Source organism: Prunus persica, chromosome G6 (genome assembly GCF_000346465.2).
Source record: "Prunus persica cultivar Lovell chromosome G6, Prunus_persica_NCBIv2, whole genome shotgun sequence".
NCBI lineage: Eukaryota > Viridiplantae > Streptophyta > Magnoliopsida > Rosales > Rosaceae > Prunus > Prunus persica.
The window spans coordinates 10585733-10593400 of NC_034014.1; positions in this window are offsets into that span (position 1 = coordinate 10585733).

Consider the following 7668-nt stretch of genomic DNA (forward strand, 5'->3'; position numbering starts at 1 on the left):
GTAGTGATTCCTATTTAGACCTTTAACGACGTTTTTAAAAACTTTTCGACGTGGTAATATCATTCACACGACGAAAAATATAACATACGACGTAATAAGAATAATTCACAGTTTAATAAAAATTTAAAACAGAGTGATAGTAGGCTTACAATTAATTTTGCTTTCTCTGCCACCTTTGGATCAGGGATGTTACCATGTTTGTCCTGTCTAGCTCTCTTCCATAAGGTAGATCGATCAATTTCTACCCCAGGCATGGTTTCCTCCAATTGATCCTCCAATCCAGCATATCCTTTTCGAGACAATCGATGATTGTACTCGAGTTTCTCCCTAATCTGTGCATGTTGAGAATGCACAGACTCAAAATCTTTGGATAGCCTTGAAGCTACAAAGGCATCCCATTGTGCTTTCTCTATGAATTTATATGTTTCAGGGGGTTGGCTTAATTTCTCCCTGTCATTGGTGTATGGAAGGATATAATGCCTCGTTAGTGTAGACTTGAAATCCTTCCATTTCTTGGAAGCAGAAGCTAAAACAGAGGTCTTGCCCCCTTGGCCTACGACAAAAGCCATGTCAACTGCTTCCCAAATCTGCTCCTTTATATCCTTGGGGATTTGGGACCATTTCTTGTCCACAAGTGGGATCCTGGAGCGTGCCAACACACCAATATACGACTGCATCTCAATATGTGCTTGGCCAACACCTTTCCCCCTTTTATTGTACTCAACAATTGGCCTCAGTTTCTGAAGCTTTCTCTTCACAACACGAGGCATTGTGCTCATACCTCGACCAGTCTTTGAATCATCTGAGATTGTTGTCTGGCTGGTTTGTTCTGTCTCAGCAGATGATGAAGCAAACTTCATCTTCTTCGAAGACTTCATCTCCTTCGAAGACTTATCTTGAGGAGCTACCATTCCAAGCTTCTTGGAGCCAGAATCCTTAGTTTGTTGTTGAGAAACCATTTTAACAGACAAAACTGCAAGTGAAAATATTTCAGGAAAACATTAAGAACACAAACGACGGTATTAAAAAAATACGACGTATGATATGATTTTAGACGACGCAATGAAATAATCTCAGACGTAATAAATGTTTAAAACCATTATTTATATAACGTCGTGGTATATATGTTCACACGACGTCAATAGTAATACACCGTCGTGGTAAACTATTATTTATATTTTATCGTCTATATTAGATACCAACCCTAGTTTCTTTTTCTTTATATTTTATCAAATAAGGGAAAAACAAAAACCATTGTTCAGCGAAATCAAACCTGCAATTAAACAAGCATATAAAAAAAGACTATTATTTTAAAAACAACTTTGTCAATTTTCAGACGACGCTAGAACAACTGACGAACCGTCGTGGTCTACCGTCGTCTTATTTAGTTGATGTAGTTGTCTTCAAAGTTGGAAACTTTCTCTCTTTGTCTGTATATTTTATCAAACTTGGAAAGAAGTAAAATGATTTTGGCCAGAAAAAAGGTAAAAAGATTTTTCAAACAAAAAACGTATGAGCATGCAAAACAGTAACCAAAATAGTGAAAATGAAAGCTTACCTTTTGCGTGCAATGAAAGCAAGAGGAAGATGATCGATGTTTAAGTTCAGAGACGACGAAGAAGACGAGAGGAAGACGATGAGAAACTCTGACAATGCTCTGACAAGGAAAAAAGACGAAAAGGTTTCTCTGGGAGATTGAAATTTTTAATCGGGTTTGGAAACAGTGCATGTGTAAGTCGAAAAGTTGCTTACATATAAAACCATTTCAAAAAAATAATACGGCGGTTACATTTAACTACGTCGTTTTTAACTAAAACGACGCAATATTTTTCATTCGACGTGGAATCATTTCATTTAACGTCGTTAGGTTTAATATAACCGACGTGGATTTTAATTTTTAAATTATGAATAGAATTTTTTTTCCCGTGACCTTTCAGTTTATTTTTCAATTACAGTGCGTTATAAATAGAGTTTTTTTTTCCGGAGGAAATTTAAAACGAAGGAAATTAATATTCTGCAATATGTAAAGTTTCTTTTTTGGATGACAGATTTAAATAAAATAAGAATATAAAAACAACAAATGTGTAAGTCAAGTAGACGAAAAGTTGCTTACATATAAAACCATTTCAAAAAAATAATATGGCGGTTACATATAACTACGACGTATAAATTACAAAATACGACGGTACATTTAACTTCGGACGTGGTAAATAAATACGACAGTAGTTTGTAGGTACCGTCGTAGTAAACTCAAAAATTAAAGTACATAAGTAATAACTCGCGTCATGGTATATTATTTAACACGTCGTTTTTATTAATTTACCGACGTGAATTTCTGTAATATACGTCGATCATACCGACGTTGATTTTACAATTTAAACGGCGGTTTGTTTGTAAGGACCGCCGTTGGTTTTAAAAATTTATTCTATAAATTTGTCGCTTTCATTCATTTTCGGTTTACATTTAAGGTTCCAAGTTCTTCCTCTCTCAGTCTCTCATGTCTCAAAGATAATAATTTGGATGTTTTCTCAAAGAGAAATTGAGCTTACTCGCATCAAATATATGTCCACAAGAAGAAGCTTGTCAACTAGCCTTCTCACTTCCTTGATCAAGCCTGATAGGACACTTAGTGCTTCTGAATACTCCTTGCTTTCCATCAAAAGAGATGCAAGCCTGGCCTCCACTCGCTGTCGAAGGAAAGTTCGCTTCTCAGGGAAATCTGAAGATCAGATGTGCCTGATCCTCTGCTTGATTTTCTTGCCTAAGAAGATCCGTCGGATTTATTGTGATAGCCTCTTCCTTTATCCGTAGAGCTTCAGAAGAAGAAGATGGGTTTCAAGAATGCGATAAAGAATAGAAATGGCTTCAGATGGCCTCTAAAGCATGAGCAATTGAATCAGTAGTTTCTGGGAGATATGATGAAGACATTGTCAATGCTTTGAACTACACAAGTCCTGCAGAAAGATATGTTAAAGAAACTGAAACAACGGCGGTTTTCTGTTCTACCGTCGTCTTTTCTCGTCGTCTATATTAAGTTACGATGGCGGTAGATTTATAATTACCGACGTAGATTATTTTGTTAAACGTCGTTAAGTGTACTACAACCGACGTGGATTTTAATTTTAAATTATAAATGGAGTTTTTTTTCCCGTATTCTTTCAGTTTTAGTTTTCAATTCCAAAGCGTGATAAATAGATTTTTCTTTCCCGAGGAAATTTAAAATGAGGGAAATTAATGTTCTAGAATTTGTAAACTAACACGACGCAATATTTGCAAATCTGTGTCATCTGTTAAGATTATGATGTGGAACAGAGTTCCATCTGGTAAGATTTCGTAACCCTTGGGATCTCAGACAAAACTGATTATGTCGGCGGTGTTCTATATAAACCGTCGTGGTTATTTCAATTCTTGTCATTAAGTAGATCTACCGACGTAGGATAAGAAAATCAAAGAAAAAAATTGTTAACAAAAATTCTTATTAAGACGACCGTTAAAATTAAAGGTACGACGTATAAAATGAATAAATACGACGATAAATTTTATTGTACGATTTAAAGATAACGTAGTAGAACTATACGAGAATGACGTCGATATATTTATATTTTCCGTCGTTGTAAATTAATTTAATACGGCGATATTTTGTATTTTAAAGCCGTGGATTTGTTTGTAATTATACGGCGTCTTATACGAAAACCTCGTCGTGTTATTTTATGAGTAAAAACGGCAGTTTTTATTGAAATCGTCGTCTTTACTTTCTACGTCGGTCGATTCATAACTTCTGCCGTTCTTTGTTGGCATTGATTTTACACTGAGGAAATCTGTTTCAAATAGACGTCGGTTGTTTAATTATGTACGTCGTTGTTTTTGAACAGCCATTTGAAACTCCATTTTTTAGTTGTCTAAGGTTGTATTACACGACGGTGTTTTTAGAACCGTCGTCTTTTTATAAACCACGACGGTTTTCACTTAGACCGTCGTTGTTTTCTGGTCGTCTTTTTCACTTTTTGTAGTAGTGAACAAGATGAAGACCCCCCCTCTCATTCAACAGTACCAACGAACCAATCTCCTGAGAATATCTTTGAGGTAAATACTCCTACTAGACTTGTGCATTTAGAGGATAAAACTATTGGATATCAATTACCTTTCAGGCAAAATCGTGGGAAGCCACCAAACCGTTATTCACCTGATATTGGCAAGACATCCAAGTATCCAATTGCAAATCATGTATCCACTGAGAAGCTGTCTGAACCACTCAAGGCTTTTGTGCATCAGTTGTCTGCTATCCATATTCCAACCAAGGTCTCTGAAGCATTGAAAGATCCTAAGTGGGTCCAAGCTATAAAAGAGGAGATGAAAGCTCTTGAGAAAAATCAGACTTGGACATTGGAGACTATACCACGAGGAAAAAAGACTATCGGATGTAGATGGGTGTTCACTATAAAACATAATGCAGATGGATCTATCGAGCGATACAAGGCAAGACTTGTGGCAAAAGGGTACACACAGACCTATGGTATAGACTATGAAGAAACTTTTGCACCAGTTGCAAAGTTAAACACCGTCAGAGTCTTATTGTCCCTTGCAGCTAATTTGGATTGGCCACTACACCAGTTTGATGTAAAGAATGCTTTTCTACATGGCGACTCACGGAGGAGGTGTACATGGACATTCCTCCTGGATATAATACTACTCAGAGTGGAACAGTTTGCAGGTTACGAAAAGCATTGTATGGATTGAAACAGTCACCACGTGCATGGTTTGGACGGTTCACCATGGCAATGAAGAACAATGGTTTCAAACAGTGCAACTCAGATCATACTCTGTTCTTGAAACATCGAAAAGGGAAGGTAACAGCATTAATAATCTATGTTGATGATATGATTATTACTGGGAATGATAAACAGGAAATATCACAGCTACAAGACTATTTGGCTACTGAGTTTGAGATGAAGGATCTAGGTGGACTCAAGTATTTCTTGGGAATTGAGGTGGCTCGATCGCAGCAAGGCATATTTCTCTCTCAAAGGAAATATGTCTTGGACTTGTTGACGGACATAGGAATGCTAGATTGCAAACCTGCGGACACCCCTATTGTTCAGAATCATCATCTTGGAGAATATCCGGATCAAGTTCCAACTAACAAAGAAAGATACCAAAGGTTAGTGGGAAGATTGATCTATTTGTCACATACTCGACCAGACATTGCTTATGCAGTGAGTGTTGTCAGTCAATTTATGCACTCTCCAAGTGAAGACCACATGAATGCAGTTCTTCGGATACTTAGATATTTGAAGTCTGCACCTGGAAAAGGACTTATGTTCTCAAAGCATGGTCATCTAAATATTGATGGTTATTCAGATGCAGATTGGGCAGGTAATGTAACAGATAGAAAATCCACATCGGGTTACTTCACATTCGTGGGAGGTAATTTGGTGACATGGAGGAGTAAGAAACAGAATGTAGTAGCTTTATCCAGTGCAGAAGCCGAGTTCAGAGGCATGACTAAAGGGATTTGTGAACTTCTTTGGTTAAGAAAGCTGCTTACTGAACTTGGGTATAAACCTACATCCACAATGAATCTCTTTTGTGACAACAAGGCTTCTATAGCCATTGCACAAAATCCGGTTCAACATGATCGTACTAAACATGTTGAGGTGGATCGACACTTCATCAAACAGAAGCTTGAGGCTAAAGTGTTTCAGTTTCCTTTTGTGAAATCCGAGGATCAATTGGCGGATATTTTGACAAAGGCAATTTCCAGTAAAGCATTCCACAATTCACTGGATCAGTTGGGCATTGGCGACATCTATGCACCAACGTGAGGGGGAGTGTTGGCGTGACTTGTGGATATTGACTTACTTTCCTTACACACTAAGAATTCCTATTATAATTGTAATTGATTTACTTTAATTCATGATTTCCTACTGTAAATAGATTTAGGAATTTATTATTTACTTACCCATTCAGGTTTTGTTGTATTATAAATATGACCTCCTACAAGGAGAAGAATACACAGAAAATTCCCACAAACAAATATTCTCTCATAGTTTTCATATTTTAGCATAAATAACCATAAATGAAAATGGAAATCTATTTCATGATCTTATCTACCTTGTCTTTTTGTTCTTTAGAAATCAGAGTTTGTATTGTGTCTGTTTATTGTTTTATTTAATCTAGAAATGCCAATTCATGAAGAAAAAAAGCCTTCTTGATTGTGTACACATTGGTATACAAAAAATGCCTATTCTATTTTACGTGCATATACTGTTTTAAAATACAAAAATTAATTTATTTTTTTCTTTGTTGAAATTAATTTTCCATATTTTGCCTAATGATCACACTTTTTTCAATTCCGATATTTATTTTGGCAATAAAGTTGTTAATAATGTTGGGTGATTATTGCCCTTAACATGGTTATGAAACTTATTAATTATATTTTTGTATTAATACCGTTAAACTTGGCAAGAGCTTTATTGGTTGTCTTGCCGAATAGTGCTATTAAAATACAAAAACAAGATTTTCAGGTTTAAAATGATATATAATTTTAAAGGAGAAGTGAAAAATGATATATAATTTTGTTAATTTTTATATACGGTTATGTGCAATTATATATCATTATTAAGACTCATAGCATAATTTGTTCACTAAATTCATAATTTTGAGTTAATTGTCATAAAATGTATATGGAGAAGACTCAAACAAAATGATAAATTTTATATCATTGTAAGTAGCATCTAATTTTGAGTTTTAGTGTAAGACCTTCAACCTGTAAATCCTTTAAAATATTATTAGCATACTTTATGAATTTAAAATTAAATAAATAAAAACTTTTTTGGTACAGTTTTCATATATTTTAAAAATTCCCTTAATTTGTGCGGGTGGAAGCCACATCACTCCCTAGCTGAAATCTTTTATTTTTATTGTAATTAATGAAAAGATTTAATTATTTCATCTATATATAAAGCAAAAGGCAGAGAATAGTGAAACATTCAAAAGATCAAAAAATGCCCTTGGTTCATCCAAACATTAAGAATTAAAATTAGGGAGATTCATTATTATACCCAATATAGGGGCCCAAATTACAAAAATACCCTATATGAAATGGACTTTAAAAACAGACCCAAAACTTATTTACAATATAACAAAGAGACTTTTAGCTTCTTATAAATTACAAAACTGTCATCAATTTATTAAAACAAACCAAACCTCAAAACCTCATAAAAAAACTCAAAATACTCAAAAGGTATGAAAGTAATTTAGTAATCAAACTTAAATTTAATAGGGCCAGCTGTCAGTTTTTGATTTTTTTTTTTTTTGTTTATAGAAATTCAATGGTGTATGGTTTATCTATATTATTAGTGCTAAGAATGAATATATTATTAAATATCTCTTAAAATTATTAATTAAATTAGAATAATACTAGCCTCTCTGCACGCGCTTCTGCGCCTGCGAGAGGCTTTTTAAATTAAAATTTATTTTAGATTTAAAAAAGATAATGGGTAGTTGTGTTCCATAAAAATAGAATTCATTATCTGATTTTTTTTTTTAATTTTAATTTTTTTAATATGAAAAGGTGTAAATTTACCATATTGTCCTCATTTAATTAATAATTTTAATTCTTAATGTTTGGATTAACCAAGGGCATTTTATGGTATTATGAATGTTTCA